Below are 18,370 nucleotides of genomic sequence, written 5' to 3'. Positions count from 1 at the left end.
TATTTCCACTGAAAACGACATCCAACTGAGGAGAGTGCTTCATAATCTGACTAACAAACAGAAGATTATGTTTCATGCCAGGAACATAACATACATTGAGAAACATGAGTTTTCTTCCTCTAGATTGAATCTGAACATTGCCCTTGCCGACAATATTGTATTCTTCACCGCCTTCAAAGATTACTGAGTCAGAATAGGGAGTGAATTCAACAAACCAATCACGCCTATGAGTGAAATGTTGGGAGGCACCAGAATCGATGTACCAAGCAGAAGATTTCACATGATTTGCAGGTATGCTGGCCATAAAGGCATGGTAGATAGATTCTTTCTGCTCTTAGTGTTGGGCAGCATTGATGTGCTGTTTAATTGAGTCCAACTTTTGATGCTGCTGATACAGATGCTTATAATATGTGAATATTTCAAATGGCACAAACTTCGAGGTGAGAAAATGAAAGACCCAGAAAAATTGGAGTACCCAGAAAAGAGCTCGAAAAACCCAAAAATAAAATGTTGTCGAAATTCGGATCCGCTGGCTCGAAAATTGAGGCACAAAAAACGAGGCACCCACAAAAATCTGATGAAGACCCATTTGAGATTTCAAAAAACCCAACAAGAATATGTGCTCAGAAAATTTTTCCGAAGTCAAAAACTAGGGTTTCGAGCAGAATAACAGTCGGCAGCCAAAAAGGTCAAAAAGGCAGAAAAAAGATGTTTGCAGGTGAAAAAAGAACAACAAAACCTAGCAGCTGAAACGCGAGCAGAATATCCAACAGGGATAGACAGACCCGTTTTTGAAAAAAAACAACCAAAAAATCCCACTTTTTGAGATCTGGATGTGAACAGATTTGAAAAAACGACCTCCAGATTTGAAAAAACGACCTTTAGATTTGTGACTTACAGACTAAGCCACGGGTTTCCAAGAACGCCAGTAGCTGAAGACACAATTTTTCAATCGATTTGCACAGAGGGTTTAAACCCTAGCTCTGATACCATGTTACAAATGTAAATGGCAGAATACTTGAATGAATTAATCAGAGATCAAACTGATCTATATATACAAAGAGGGGAGTCGAATAGAATAGAAACATTCTATTCTAGACTACACCTAAATATTAGAAACATTCTAATATTTACAGAGATTTAATAAGATATAATAGTGAGCATTAAAAAGAAACATGAAGGTTATTTTAATAATGGCTACCCTTGATAGGATACAATGACATTTGTCAATTTAACTTAAGACTATTCTCATGATGGATACCTATAGCTACTATTGCATTTCTTATATTAGACCACGTTTTGATGTTCACGAAGGTAAACAATTGCTAAAGGCTATCTAGGTTTGATCAATGCGAAGTGTTATTTGAAATTATGAACAATTTTAGTGACAATATCACGAAGGTCATCCAGAGGATTAAGTGTCAGAAGCTAGTTCTTCCTGGTAGGACAAATTTGTCACTGGTGGCATGAATTGACTCCTATTCCCTTGTCCATTGTTATAGAAGAGACAAGAAAGAATAGGACCCATGGTGTAGTGCAATGCACTAATATTCGTTCTCTATTTTTTTTTTATGGACATGTGTTTGGTGGACATTTTAAATGAGCCAAGCATTATTGTCTTCATGATGCGTATTAGAACCAATTATTATTATGTTTCTGAGCCAAAGGAATCTTTAACAAAAGGGCAACAATGGGAAAAATTTCTAGATGCATCGTTTGATGAACCCAACAAGGAGAACTAAACATGACTTTGATCCGTTTGGAAAAGTGTATGTAGGTGCTTTGAGGCCAAAGTATACTCTTGTGGCCTTACGTCCATAAGGGACGGTCTAGCAGATGAAACAACTACAAAGAAAGTTTCTCAAAGGGACTCAACCCAACCAAGCCAAGGGCATGGAGACTTGAATTCATCACTAAACCACATATTCAAGGAGTTTTTGGGCCTACACCTCTCAATTTTACACAACATGACTAATTTACATGACCAAATGTCTCTTAACTCCTTCCTCTACTATTTTATGTAGTTTTGTTGTCGATATAGTTCTTGAGAAGTCTATCCCAAATCTAAAATTAGGGAAAAACGTGTAAAATTAGGAAATCGACATGTAATTACTGCTAATATTCTGCCCAAATTAACATCCAAACTCTTGTCTCCATGCATAGAAACTTTAAATACCTTATTTTAATCATTTTAGGTTGATCCCAATCCAATTTTGAATGATTATAGTAGGCAAAATACAACATTTCCATTCTATTGGAACACAATTGGAGTCATTTGACCAATATTGACCCAATCAGGAGCGAATAGGTTTGTTTGACTCAATTAGCATAAAAAGCCTTACAAGATGACTTGAATATATTAACAATGGTCCTTACGACATTATTACAATTTGCAAAAATAAAAAAACAAGGGGCTATTAAAAAGACCTTTCCAAGAAATCAAGTTGACTTCTTGTGATCAAGGTGTTGTTGTAGCAAATCAACATTGTGATCCTAAATGAATCCTCAAGTCCTAGGCCCGCCTTTAGGGATGAATGGTGCAAGGGAACCCATAACACGATGAATTGAAAATGATGTAATAGGATATGGAGAATGCATCAAAATTTGTAATAATACCCAACATGTAAGACCGTTGTTTTGATTGGCAATTTAGTAGCCATTTGGTCAAATTTGGTCAAAAGGGTCGATATGAGTCTACGAATGAAAGAATAGTTCATTTAGGGAGTTTTGGATCAATATGGGCTTGTACATGGTGTTTTGTATGCATTTTGCAAGGTATGAGAAAAAGTTGTTAATGTTGTTGTTGAGGGTCTGAAGTGTATTTTGCATGTTATAAGCATTTTAGGAAAATTGGGCAGTGAACCCTCTATAACCTAGGGTTTGACAGTTTTAATGTATTTTATGATAGTTTCCACCATAGGAAGTATATGGCCATTGGGGGAAAGTGAAAGCTAATGATGTACCATAAGACTCATGGGGTTGTAGGCTAGAAGGATAAGGAGTTTGGGAGAAATTGGAATGTGTAGCCAAGCTTTTGTATGTGACTTGCTAATGTAGATATGCAAATAGTGGTGAAAGTAAAGGAAACCCTCGTGTTGGTCACAAACTAAGGGTGGATTTGGTAGTTTGGCATAGGAGTGGAAGTGTCCCAAATGATAGATTGGTATGAGTAATCCAAATAAGCAAAGTTTCTTTGAAAAAGAGACCGAATTAGGCCAATTAGGTCTACTTGGACAAGTGTGGTTCGGTGGCCAGGACATTAGTTGGAGAGCCAATATTTTGAAAAGTCGTTAATGCCCCAAAAAGGTATCTTAAAGCTTGTTTGGTCTATCTGGATGTTTGAAAGAATTTGAAGTTGAAGGGGAAAAACTAGACGGGTAGACCTAATTGTGTATTAGGCCTAATTGATGGTGCTATACCATCATGTATAGAAAAAAGGGTAAAGGGTTTGGATATTGTTGGGATAGGACTTCTATGCCTCAAGGATGAAAACTATTTGGCCAATTGGAAGGGAAAGACTTGATAGCATTAACCTTATGATCTCTATGCATCAATGTCACTCATTGTGTCAAACACCATCAAGGGTGAGTACATATACTATGACATTGAGTTCCACCCAACATGCTGATTGTAGGAGTTTTAATGTCATCACCTCTTTTGTAGGTCACCCTTACTTTTAAATATTATTTTCTTTTATGTTGTCTTGCCTTCTTTCTTGTTTCAATTAATTTTATTGTGTATAATTCTCTTTGACTATTGCATTGGTTCCCGAAACTGTAAATTGGAATCCTACGAGTCTTTCCAACTCGATGCTGGGATATCCAGTAGGTTATGGCCAACTTGATGAGATTGATCAATGCGATCCAAATCCCTTGTGCTTTTGGCTCTGCAAAACCAAGGTGGGTGCACCTGATCCTAGACAACAACTTTAAATCCAATATGCTTAAAGTAGATTGGTTAGAACACGAATACAATGAATGTTTTCCAAATGGTAAGAATTATAGAAAATTTCAAATTTGTAAATTACGAATTAAGAATAACGAATGAATAAATGAATATTTTTGAAATAAAGATAAGTATGGATTAATGCAACAAAAGAATATATTAATTCTTTAAAGGGAAGATATGAAATAATTGCTAGCATATGGATTGCAAATTATGAAAAATATAAAGCCAGTGCCGAAGGGCGATAGAGTCAGTATGATAAGTTTAAAACATACAACTTTATAAAATTTTATATATATTTATTATAAACAATTTAGTAATCAAGATGCGACAGATCAAATATATGGACGCAATTTTAAAATAGTCTAGAATGTACTTTAACTCCTATGGTACGGAGACAAACCGGACAGATTCTAAAACAATTAAATATTTCTCAATATCTATGATTTTCAATTTTAAAATGCTATAATTGATCCTGTCCACTTATCTATCATATAAATTATTTATAAAATTAAAATAATAATTATAAAGGACAAAACTATATAGTATTTTAACTCTAAAGCTTCAAGCAAATAAAATAAAAATTTCTTATTGATCATGCTGGAAATAAAATTGCACTAGAGACACTCCTTACGGATGATCCATCCAATGCAGTTTGACTCTAGAATTGCATATAAATTTATTCAATAATCTACAATCCACGGGCTTATTTCAAGAATTCATTCATTTGCCAATGAAAGAATATAATATATCAAATGCACATTGGTGCAGGAGCACCCTTCCAAGGCTCCCACTATTTCATTTTTGGTGTAATGAACTTCTCATAAGGAGTATGTGAATACAATAAGAGTCTTAGCTCATGCTTGTGTGTCTAGGCTAGGATAGTTCTTAAAGAATCCTCTTTGATCATTGATGGGAATGGTATCTTAACCTTAGGTTGGTATCATTCTAAGATCCTTGTTTTTCCATGTTGGTGAAAGGTTGAGTTAGGAGTCTTGTTGCACTATGAACACATGTGTGCATTAGAAGAACTTCCAAGGTGGTTTATTTGCTTGAAAGACCAAAACTTGCTTAAACAATACAATGTTATGCAAAAACTGTCGCCATATGGTATAGATATCATTAAGAGTTTGGGGGTCTTAGATGAGGTAAGTTGGTGAATTTTTAACTCCCAAGGATATTTTGGGAAGACCTAGCAATGGTCCTAAAGTGTGGGAAAAAACAATGCTTCTCGGGCGATAAAAATTGCTCCAAAGTTGCTAGCAAACTTTTCCCTTTGTTCAAACAAGGTCTAATTTGTAAAGTGGCTAACTTAAAGCCCTAAAACCTATCCACACACCGGGGAGGAACCTATTTAAGGTTTGAAGAACCCTGACCAAGGGTTGGAATTCATTTCTTGTACGGGCACTGTACTGTTAAGCAGACCGTGAATGATTTTATAGCAGAATTTTCTGGTTTTTGTCTTGTTTGGAAGCACATAACATTATAGTTGTCATCTTGTTGGATGAATTAGTTTGTGTATGGTGTGTTCTCTATTGTAGTTGCATTAGTTTTGATTTGTGTTCAAGTTTTATATATTTTTTGTAAATTTCTTTGAAAGTAACTGTACACTGCCAGTTTTGAAGTTTCAATGGAAAATGGGCTGTAGTTCTTGTTTCCATCATGGGACTGCAGACCCTAATTTGTAATATTATGCAAGCAAAGGCCAGCAAACAAGTGCAGATAATTCTTTGACAAAGCCCTAGGCGAGCTAGGCAATGCCCAGCTAGGAGGAAACACCAGAGAAATAGTTCTCAAGAGCAAAGAAAGAAAGATCATGACTTGCCTGTTTGATTTGTGTTCAAGTTTTATATATTTTTTGTAAATTTCTTTGAAAGTAACTGTACACTGCCAGTTTTGAAGTTTCAATGGAAAATGGGCTGTAGTTCTTGTTTCCACCATGGGACTGCAGACCCTAATTTGTAATATTATGCAAGCAAAGGCCAGCAAACAAGTGCAGATAATTCTTTGACAAAGCCCTAGGCGAGCTAGGCAATGCCCAGCTAGGAGGAAACACCAGAGAAAGAGTTCTCAAGAGCAAAGAAAGAAAGATCATGACTTGCCTGTTTGAGGGAATGAAGAGGAGTATGTGAAGGTGCCATCTTGAAGAAGAGAAGTTTTTTTGAGTTGAGGAAGGTGTCCAAAAAGTGGGGACAACAGGCAGCCCTTAAAACCCTCCAAAACCCTCATTTTCATCATTAATGCTGTACGGCCTTTTGGAAGCCTAAAACCCCCAAAATCCTTGAGAATGGGTCTAATATAGAAAATGTCTTTTAGTGCAGGTGAGCTGAATCTTTGAGGGAAAGAAGATATAAGCCTTATAAATCTAGGTGGAGGCCTATTAGGGGCTCTTCTAGTAGCCCTATTGTGAAGAACTTATGCAATCAAGTGGAAACCCAATCTTGCCAATACATTGAAGAGGTGTTAAATGATCCAAAATCATCTTGGAACTCACAAGAATCCTTGTTAGAGGTTGAAATGAGTTAGAACCCTAGAATACCCTAAAGAGCCTATGTAAGGAATAGGTATCAAAGATCAAAGTTTGAGATGCTGAAGAATGAGTTTGTTTCACTTGGTAGGAATGTTAGGGCTGGTAAGGGGTTTCTCTAAGCAGCAAGGAATCCTATAGACTTCTTAAGTTTCTAGAGAACACTTGGATCTTAGAGAGGATCAAGCATGGACTAGCTAGTCTACCCTAGCTATCCCCATTATGCATGTATATGGAGTATGTAAAATTTGTGGAAATTATATATGAATTGTCGTACTTCACATTTTCATCTCATATTTATAACTGATGAAAGGGTGCGAGACTTTCCTTATAACACTGTGACCACCCTTCATAACAAATAACTGATAATTTGTTATGTATCGTGAGCCTTGGAATTACTTGCAAAATAACTTGGTGTTACTTTAAGGAAATATAACTAATATTTGGTAGCCATCCTTATGTTTTTGGAGCAATGATGTAAACACATGCATGCTTTCAAATAACATAGGTAAGATATCATCTTCGAGTTCCTTCCTTAGTTATATGGATCGATACATGCTGGTCTAATCGTTCCGCCTTCAAGAAATGCTCATGCCCTACTTTGCAGCATCCAATCTCCTAGTCCGTGTGGGCTTTTGCAACCATTTATTTGATTTTTCTTTCTCCCGCATATTCCTCAGACATCATTCAGACTCTGTCCAGAATATATTTATGTTGCCGCACACATATGTCTAGACACGCCTTTGTCCATTAGTGTGGCTCCTTCTCTTCTCGCGTGTGCTCTTTACTTCCACAATGATGCTTCAAACTGCAGCAAACACAAAGTAAATTATTAGACAATGATTGACATTAAATTAAAATAAAAATACTCTTGTGTTTTTCAACCATTACCGGCAAATGCCCTATGACCTTTGGGAGCTGAATATTTGTTTAATATTTTTCTTCAATTGTCATATTCATCCGCCTTGATTTATCCATTTATCGAGCTTCAATACTTTGTGATATTATCTATAATGCTTTCTCCATAACAAAATATTTGAATGTTCGTTCCTTACAAAAGAGTTTATTGTACTCCATACAGTGATGCTTGGACATTTTGTTATGAAGTTCCAATACTTATTTCGCAGCGTACCCGACCTAATTATCAATATTTGATGGCTTCTACATATTACCGCTGACTCTCAGGAATACTTTCGGCAGATACAAGAGTTTTATATGTTCAACATATTCTTGATTGACATCAGACCTCTAGTAAATATTTTCCTCCTACCATTAAGCTATATGCTGACAATCTGTAAATAAGTTTCTCCAGACCGTTGTTGTCTTATTATGTGTATTGATGGCATCTTCAAAGCACAGGCATGCAACTCTAAGGAAATGTACATATTGCTAGTAACCATCTCACATTGGTTCAGACTGTCAGATGGATATTGACTCAAAATTGTTTATGACTATGCATATGAGTCATTGGTAAAATCATTGTGTTTTTTATATGTGTTCACTGCTTCGATACGTGCTTCAAAATTTTTTTCACAATTCTGCCTTTACATCTCAGATGAATTTGCTCATCAGTATCTCATTGTTTTGCTTGAACCTGTTGTGTAAAAGTCTTCTCACATTCTCTATATGAGTCTTCTCAAAATCTGTAATCAAATTGATGAGATTCAAGCCGTTTATGATTGCTTCCAAATTTTGACTCAAACCCGCTATGCAACCAGCATAATGTCTTTTGTAAATTTGCAATGAATTCTTCAAAAGTATTTGCACATTTGGATACCTTTAGTCCAGTATCCTCCATTCCATATGGCATCAAACACAACTTAACATGTGCAACAATAGACATCTCTGTCCGAACATTGTAGCTACCAGATGTTTATTTTATTTACTGTCATAAAATTAGTTACTTCTATCAGCACTTATTAGAAAAGAGTCGGAGTACTTTTCTCATTCCGTGATTGGATCTTATAGTTTCTCAATTGTCATTTCCTTTTCACAAGAGACTTTCCAACATAATTTCACACAGAGATAAAATTTGGGGCTCCATCATGTTGAACCACCGGAAATCTGTCTTTTTTGCAGCAACCATTTTTGAATAAGAAATAATTGTAATAATGACCACGCATTTTTTAGAGATTGATATGCTTGATTACTTGTCAATTTTATTATCTAAGGAATTCTATTTCAGCTCATGTTATAGTTGTACCCATAGTTGGTATAATCACCGACTACTCTGTGATTAGCCAAAAATTGCCGAGTTTTTCTCCGCAATGAATTTTTCTTGGAAAAAATAGTCATTTCAAAAAATCCCTTCCCTGCAAAAACTCATTGATTAATGCCAGAGTATTTAGGGAGTTTTTAACGAAAAACTCGTGAGTGTTACGTGCAAATTGCGACTCGCCTGCGTGAATAGACTTGCGATATAGGCAAAAAAAATAAAATAAAAATTCACTACCAGTTTTCATTTCAGCAGTTTAGAGGCTTCACAATCTAATGTCCCCAATTTTGCTAGTATCAGAGTTTGAGAGATTAGCCTATTATTGTGATCCTTATAAGCTAATTATTGTGGATAGAGGGTCTTTTGAGGCAGTGGCTTGGCTTGGGAGGGTCTTATCTTCTCCACAATTCGGTAAGTTACAGGTTGGTTTTTGTTTGGCTCAGATCGGACTTCATTTGGGCTTAGTTTTGTGTACTTACTATTTGTGATAAGTTGGGTATTGATTGAGATGGACCCTTTCTATTTTTGGAAGTACATTTGGTCACATGAAGAAATAATAGGTGTAACTCCTATTTTAGACAGCATATTTAAATGATGAGTATTTTGGGATAATATTTTTAGTGGCCAAATTATTATTAGATCATTAAATGACTTATTATAAAGTTACAATTTAACTTTATAATATCATTTGAGGGTTGAGTCATCATTGGAAGGGGCTATTTATTTCATTAATATTATGCCTAAGCCAAGTATTAAATGGTTCCAAAAGAGTAAAGTTGGAAAGTTTCCAGAGTTGAGTTCTTTAGGGAAACTTTCACAATTTCAGAAGTTGAGTTCTTTTGGAAACTGTCACAATTTCAAATTTTGGGTTCTTTAGGAAACTCTTGTCAACAAAGGCATTATAAATATGACTTCATTTCATTGGGAAAAACATAGTTGGATATTATATTTTCTTTTGATGCCTTTGTGGCTTTTTCTAAGGTTTTGAAGTTTGTGCCCTTGCTGAAGTATAAGGGTCTGTTATGAGGATTTGTTATCCACTGCTGAAGTATAGTGGAAGATTGTCTGAAATTTGTAGTGCAAAGTGCTGCTAAGTATAGCAATTTGATTTGTCTTCTCAACTGTATTAACTGTGCAAGAGAAGCTGATATTTGTGAGTGAATTAGCCTGAATCGAAAGGGTTTGGAGATAAAAATTATAAGTTGCAGACCTGCATTTTCATTTGGAGTTTGATGTTTTCTTTATTAGGGCAATGTATATTACATGCTAATTGCGATCTTCCTTAAGTTGGAGGGAGCATACTATTGTACATTGTTCCTCATACAAATCTGCTGTAATTTGATATTTATAGTAGTCACCTACAGGTTCTTCATTTAATTACAAATTTCATGAGAGTTGAAGTTATGTGTTTCAGTTATTAGATTGCATGCCCAGTGTTTGTACAAATGTCTATTGGCTGTAGATGCACATTTCAGAGGCTGAAATCATATGTATGTATTTGGATGGTAAAAAAAGATTGCATTTATACTTCAACTTCTTTGTTTGGACATCTAATAACCATTTTCATGTGTCTAAACTAAATTTGAACCATTGCAAGCAAACATAAGTAATCTAAAGATAAAAGACAACGAGATAGAGATTTCATGCAAAGTGTTTGACGAAATGTCAAACCATTAATTTTGTGAAGCAAAATTGATTTTTAATTAAGGTATCACCTGTTGAGGGTTATTTCAGTGGTATCAGAGTGGTTACCTGCCAGCCTATAGGAATTGGGCTCGGTTTTTATTTTGTTCAATGCTAACTTTGAAGATTTTCAGATCTGATTACTAGAGTGACCAACACTTTAATTTCTACAACTATAGACAGACATAGGATTGGTAGTTTTAGAAATCGATGTAGTAATGAGGAAGTTAGCGTAAAATATAAATGCCTTGTAGGAGAGTATGGAGAAACTTAAGCTTCATCAACAAAGGTTGGCGGAGAGCTTGTCGGATCCAACGATAGGTGAGAGGGCAACAATTTATATGGTTTCTACCTTTAGAAGGTCGACATCGAGGTTGCAGGGAAGGAAGCTTGAGTTTTCCTTGACAGGTGTCCATGATGCTGATGTTCCTTCATTTAGTATGGCACCTGCTAGTCCTATTCACAGTATTGATGATGGACTAGCTTCGCAGGGACATGTGGATATGCCCGTGATGGATAGCAGCATTGAGCTTTAGCAGGTTGAGGCTACCAATGTAGTTGCTATGGTTAGTTTAGAGGCAATTGATGATGTAGTTGCCATTGAATTTTCAGATTTACCAGAGGAGGGAGTTGTTATTGGTGACTTATATGTTAGCTACTGTGGTGTTGCTCTAGTACAGAAGGTAGTTGCTTCCTTAGGTGGGACCGAGGCATGTATGGAGTCACCGAACTATGAGGTTGATGATATAGGTGTCACAGGGAAGTCGGGAGATGTGGATGCAGTTGGTATGGACACATCTGATGATGCTATGAGCTGCACCGGGTATGATATCCCATATCAGATATTGGGTGATGACTCTGAGGAGGTTTTTGATGAGTCCCAAGATCGATGTGTACAGGATCTTACTTTTGAGGTGGAAGCTGAGACATGTGAGGAGATTGATATTGCAAGGGCTTCTATTTCTTTGGATGAGTTGTGCAATGATGATGGCACACATATGAGTGATCTTGTGGTGGGCAGTTCGGCTTTAGTTTCCTATCACAGTGCAGTTAGTGAGACAAAGAGATTGCATAGGAGTTAGGGGTTACAGAGACATCATGTGACTAGTCAGCTGAAGGTGAGTGATAGTGACATTTCTTCAGCTCTTGGACATCATGATGTTGTCCGTCAAATGCTAGATACATTTGGTTGGGGTGCTTCTATGTCTAATGACCGCAGTGAAAGTACTCTTTCTCTAGTATAGGTTCATGCATTTCGAGAGGCTGTTAGGATCTTGAAGCATAATTACTCGTACCTAGTTTCTGACAGGGATTACCTTCTGGAGTTGGGTAGCACTTGTCATGAGACATTGTTAGAGAAAGAGGAGGAGGTGGTGGAGCTCACCCAAGAGCTTGAGGTGACTGTGGACTCTCTTCAGTGTACTTAGTTGGCTCTTCAGGAGTCACAATCACGATTGGATGAGGTGACTGTGGAATTGGAGCATGTTCGGACCACATCAGCCCCAACTCTAGTTTAGTTGCATATTGTGGTTGGTGTTGAGTTTGCTTCTACAGTTGGGGTTGATGGATGTGATGATGTGGTTGACACATCCGTCCAGGATATAGGTGCAGTAGAGATGAGAGTATCAAGAGAATTGGGCACTCATGTTGATTTGCTTCCTTCTGTTGGAAGTGGATATATTTCATCTCATATAGTTGATAGCATTGGATAGTTGGCAGTGCCGCATTTTCAGAGGTATCAACTGTGGGTTGCAGGGGAGTAGGTGGATGCTTCCACATATAATTTCTACTGCATAGAGTCCTTCATGGAGTATCTATTGGAGAGTTTCGATGTAAGGGAGGATTCATACATAGTGTCTAAGGGTACTCTCATCCGAGGCTGTCATACTATTCAGAGGTTGGTGGGAAAGATTGTAGAGACTCTGTCTTCTATGCTTCCCCATAGGGATTTTGAGGTTGGGTTTGTTGAGAGGGTTGCCCAGGATCCTGCTCGACCAGTAGCTTGGAGTCAAAGATTGGAGTTGGCTCTTGATTCTTGGTTTGATATTGATGAGCCATTGACAGATATTGGAGCTTTCTACTGGCATTATACAATGGTGTGTGCTCATCATTTTACTTTTGATCCACAGGTAGAGGATTTGGTTTTACATCGATGTAGGTTGGCTCCAGTTTCATACCATCCATTATGGGATGGGTTAGCACCATCTTTTGCAGATGGGATTGACAACTGCAAGTTAGACCGCTTGCAATAGATACATACCCTAGATAGTTTAGCAGAGGTTGGAATTGATATTAGTGTTTTAAGTATCTATGGTTGTTACCATCTCCATAGTGTAGTTGGGTATGAATGTCAGTTTGATTCAGACTTAGGTGTGGAAAAATTTAGTATTTTAGTTGGGTCGAGTTTTGTTGTGTTGTTTGCCTTTCTTAGAACCTAGAGTTAGTTTTCAGGTGATTCTAATGTTGATGTCAGTTATTTGGGTATTTGTGCTATAGGAGTTGCTTGTACACCGTAGGGATACTACTCAGTTCTACCCTTTGGATCCAAGTTGTCTGTGATGTTCATTTTGCTATGGGATTTCTTGGGGACAAGCAATCTTAGGGAGGGAGGACTGTAATGTCCCCAATTTTGCCAGTTTCAGAGTTCAAGAGATTAGCTTATTATTGTGATCCTCGTAGGCTAATTATTGTAGATAGAGGGTCTTCTGAGGCAGTAGCTTGGCTTGGTAGGGTCTTCAGTAAGTTACAGGTTGGTCTTCATTTGACTCAGATCAGACTTCATTTGGGCTTAGTTTACTGTACTTACTTTTTGTGGTAAGTTGGGGTGTTGATTAAGATGGACTCTTTCTATTTTTTGAAAGTACATTTGGTCACATGGAGAAATAATAGATGTAACTCCTATTTCAGACGGCATATTTAAATGATGAGTATTTTGGGAGTTATAATATTTTTAGTGGCCAAATTATTATTAGATCATGAAATGACTTATTATAAAGTTATAATTTAATATTATAATATCACTTAAGTTGAGGGTTGAGTCATCATTGGAAGGGGCCATTTATTTTATTAATATTATGCCTAAGCCAAGTATTAAATGTTGTCAAAAGAATTAAGTTGGAAAGTTTCAAGAGTTGAGTTCTTTTGGAAAACTTTCACAATTTCAGAAGTTGAGTTCTTTTGGAAACTTTCACAATTTCAAAAGTTGAGTTCTTTGGAAAACTCTTGTCAACAAAGGTATTATAAATATTAGTTCATTTCATTGGGAAAAGCATGCTTGGATATTATATTTTCTTTTGATGCCTTTGTGGCTTTTTTTGAGGTTCAGAAGTTTGCACCCTTGTTGAAGTATAAGGGTTTGTTATGAGAATTTGTTATCCACTACTGAAGTATGGTGAAAGATTGTCTGAAATTGGTAGTACAAATTGCTGCTGAAGTATAGCAATTTGATTTGTCTTCTCAACTGTATTAACTGTGCATGAGAAGATGATATTTGTGAGTGAATTGGTCTGATTCAAAAAGGTTTGGAGATAAAAATTATAAGTTGCAGACCTGTGTTTTCCTTTCGAGTTTGATGTTTTCTTTATTAAGGCAGTGACTATTACATGCTAACTACAATCTACCTTAAGTTGGATGGAGCATATTGTTGTACGTTGTTCCTCATACAAATCTGTTGCAATTTGATATCTATAGTAGTCACCTACAAGTTCTTTATTTAATTGCAAATTTCATAAGAGTTGAAGTTATGTGTTTCAGTTATTAGATTGCATGCCAATTGTTTGTATAAATATCTATTGGCTGTAGATGCACATTTCACAGGCTGAAATCATATGTATGTATTTGAATGTAATGACCCTTACTAATAGGATCACTAAAACATTGATTCTTTGTGCAATTGAATTTCGTCAAACACTTGGCATGTAATCTGAACTGTACTACTGAAGAAAATGTACTATGAAATTTTGTCAAACAATTGGCAAACAAACAACTATACTGCTGAAAAGAAAGGACTGAGTAAGGAGATAATAAATCCACACAACTCAATAAAGAAAATCAATGCCAAAGTAATCATCTATTGAAGATATAGATTCTCTTACAATAGATTTGCAATTTTCAGCATTTAGCAAGATAACTTGGCACTCCACTATGCAACTAGATGCAATGACAATCTTCTCTTATAATAGACTGAATACAAATGACTTGCCACACCTTGAACCTCTACTCTAGATATGCAAATGCAAGCGGAATCCCTTTTTTTTGGATCACTTATACAGCTGGGTACAATGCAATGACTGAAATTATAAACCCCCATGGCATATGAAATCATCAAGCAATAGAAAATTGATAAAACTTGGACTTTGCTGTGAATAGCAGTGAGAGTGCTGTTGCAATGGATGGAAATCGAAACCTTGGACTGCCTCTTGGCTGAACTATTCATGCATACTGTTCATGCGCACTGTTCACGCGCACTGTTCATGCGCACTGTTCACGCACTGTTCATCGCACTGTTTACTTTCAGACCTACTCCAAATCTTCCCTCCACGCTGTTCAATGTCTGCAATGATAATCCTTTGGAAATGGAACAATTTCAATCTTGCCTGTAGCTGAAAATTGAAGCTAAATGCACATAGTAGGAAGCTGATAGATCTTAAATCCCTTGACTTTGTCTTCCAAGAGCGAAAGGATTTTCACCAATGGAGGATTTCGTCTCCAAAAGCGAGCAATCAAATCAACCACTAAGCTTGAATTCCTCAATCTACGCTATCTCCACACCCCCACTCATGGCTGTATATAAAGTCCTCTTAGAGGGTCGACCCCCACTCCACAAGCAATGTGGGATTAAATCTCATATTTGCATTTTAATATATTGTTTCCATTTATCACTTTAAAGACCCAAGGAGTTCATTTGGTGTCCCACTCCTACGCACCCATATAAATACAAAATATAATAAAGTAACCTTATAATATTAATTTAATTGAAGTTACTTTATTAAATAACTTCTGGCATTAAAATTCCATAGCAAATGATCTCAAAACGCCACAAATGATAGCTCGTTGGAAAGAGCTCAGAAAAACACATCCAACCCCATCATCAAAATTATCATCTGACTAGCCTTGCTGACTTACTAAAAATAGTAAGTCCCATTGGAAATGCCTCCAAACGAACTCAGTTTGGCCCAAAACAAAATCGTCTAGGCCAAAACACCACAAGATCCCGTCCATGTCCTTGTTAGCCCTCGGGACCACCTAGAAGTAGGCTAACGACAACACATATCCAAACTGGCTAAACGAGGGACATTACATTGGATGGTCAAAAAAGATTGCATTTGTACTTCTTCTTCTTTGTTTAGACATCTAATAACCATTTGCATGCGTCTAAACTAAATTTGAACCATTACAAGCAAGCAGAAGTAATCTAAAGATAAAAGACTGTGAGATAGAGATTTCATACAAAGTGTTTGACGAAATGTCAAACCATTAATCTTGTGAAGGAAAATTGATGTTTAATTAAGCTATCACCTGTTGAAGCTTATTTCACACAATCACGCAACTCATGCCACTCCCAATGCGGGGTGCCTCTTTGAGGACTAGACCCCCTCTCTTTTCTGCTCTTAGAGCTAGGAAGAGGAAGATGCGATTGCATTGACATATTTACTATTTAGTATTTACTTCTAGTTTGATATAAACTATTTACTATGCATTTATATATATCTAAACTCTCCTTGTTTCTTTTGTGTTCTCTTTAATTAATTAATTAAATGCATCTTCTCATTGAAATTTGCAAAAAAAAAGAAGTTGTAATTAAAATTTAGTGGTTTTTTAGGTTCCCAAGTTCTTTTAAAATATTGGCCAATTTTTTCCTGAATAAACTTTTGGGGGCTTGGCGAGTTGTTGCTGAGTAAGAGTTTTCCAACTATGGTTGTACTAGCTAGAGTTTGTGCACATAAGAACCACCGATATGTGATATCTATTTTAAACTACCCTTTCAGCTTCTATTGCTGATTGCTTCTCATTGTACTTGCATTTCCATTCACATGTTTATATTATGTCGTATAAAGTTGACAAGGAAACAATTCATCGAATAGGAAAATACCCTTTCGGATACCCATTTCTGCCATACAATGCACCAAAAACTAATAGGAGCCTTGCAGGTTTTGTTCCCAAGACAAAAAAATGTTCTAATATACCATGGTTTAAGAGGCTAGCATGTTTTGCATGTAAGCTAGAGGAGTGTATGTAGAACAAATTTTATGTTTGAGTTGAATGCTAATGGCGAGGGAAAACATTCTACTCTACAGTATAAGAGACACAGGAAAGAGGAAAGAGCGAGGTATCCTACAAGTACATTTTTTTATTAATTTTTCGTTAAGTTTTTTAACTAATAGGCAAGTCATTACATTATGTTGGTTAACTGTTTTTCCTCCTATATCTGATTTATACCTTGACTCTCAAATTGCCCAATGTGTGGAGAAACAAAAAGATGTTATGTGCAAATGGGTCAGTGTAAGTAATCTGTCACTACCCTTTGAATTGAAAGGTACAGTTCCATTAGATTGCGAAGATTTGTAATAAATTCAGTTTTTAATAGATCATGGGTTTTAGGGGTATGCTCTTAAATAGAGACCAATAGAGGCTAACCAGGATGCCTATAACCACAAAAAACCCAAGCAGGTTGAAGGATTTGAATAGCCCACATTACCCACAGATATGGCTAATATAAGTTGTATGCCAGTTCTTTTAACATCTACTTCTAATTCATACTCCTATCCCTAAATTATTGAATGTGGGAAGTGTAAATTTAGAACAGAGTGTCTACGACCCTTAGTGGCTCTCTATCCAAACAAAGTTGCTCAACAACTTCCCACCTCGTTACAATTCTAGTTCCTTAATGCACAATGCAACACTAAACCTAGAAGATGCAGATTTGCAAATGAAAAAGAAAAATTCAGTCCACTTATACTATCAACACTATACTAACATTCAAATCAGCAAGAAATCAATAGCTTCATATACAAAGGTCTTTCAACTTCAAGGAAAACCTAATTTGTCACGCATTAAGCGACAAAACTATTAATGTAAATCAGGTAGACTCAGCTACAAGGCCAATTCACACCAAAAGTTTGCCGATCCTTGCATTAGCTTTCAAAATTACATTTATAGGCCCCTCTAGATTTGGCCAGTTACATCGAATGATTACATGTCAGAGTATTTGAACAAATTAGCTGAAAATAGGATCGACTATCAGTCATCCGTTACAAAACATCATTAGGCGAGGAGAATTGCCATATTTTGCTACAATAAATAGAGGAAGTGAAGAGAGAATGAAACTTGGCAAAATTTAGAATGGAGAATCATCGTGGGAAAAGTTGTAATGCTTTAGTTCTTTGTGGAGACGGTGTTATGTACCCTGAATGCATCCAACATCATCCTTATTTCTTTGACACCTGGAATGTAAATATTATCAGCTTTCACCACCTAGTGGTCGTGCTCTTTTGTTAGCTCCTCCACTGTGGTGACTTTAGTTTGGAGCTTATCTGCTGCCTTCTTCAATATTCCATCAATAGCTACTAGCTCCGAGAGCTTGGAATCTTGAAAATTGGCCAGGCTGGTGGTTTCCTCTATGAATTCCAGGAACTTCACTTTCATTTGTTCAATATCCATTAACTGCTTGTTTGCAGTCACATATGATTCAATGTGTAGATCTTTGAGGTATACGTAGACCTTTCCAATTACTTTCTTCACATCCTCATACACACTCTTTAACTTTTTCTTAGCCTTGATCAAGCTTTCCTTTTTGAACTCCATTGATTGCTTCTAGTGAAGCAATGGCTCTTTACTAGTCCTAAGGATACCAAGATTGGTGGCAACATCAATCTTCATGCCTATCACCTCCTAGAGTAGAGCCAATTCACTTGTCAACTTCTCTGACTTTGCTTTCATTGAGATTTTTATAGATACAACCTTTCTTAACCTATCCGCATCCAAAATTAGATTGTCCATGT

Source organism: Cupressus sempervirens, chromosome 9 (assembly GCF_028749045.1).
Source record: "Cupressus sempervirens isolate cs-2001-9-10 chromosome 9, ASM2874904v1, whole genome shotgun sequence".
NCBI lineage: Eukaryota > Viridiplantae > Streptophyta > Pinopsida > Cupressales > Cupressaceae > Cupressus > Cupressus sempervirens.
Note: the sequence above shows the minus strand (reverse complement) of the source record.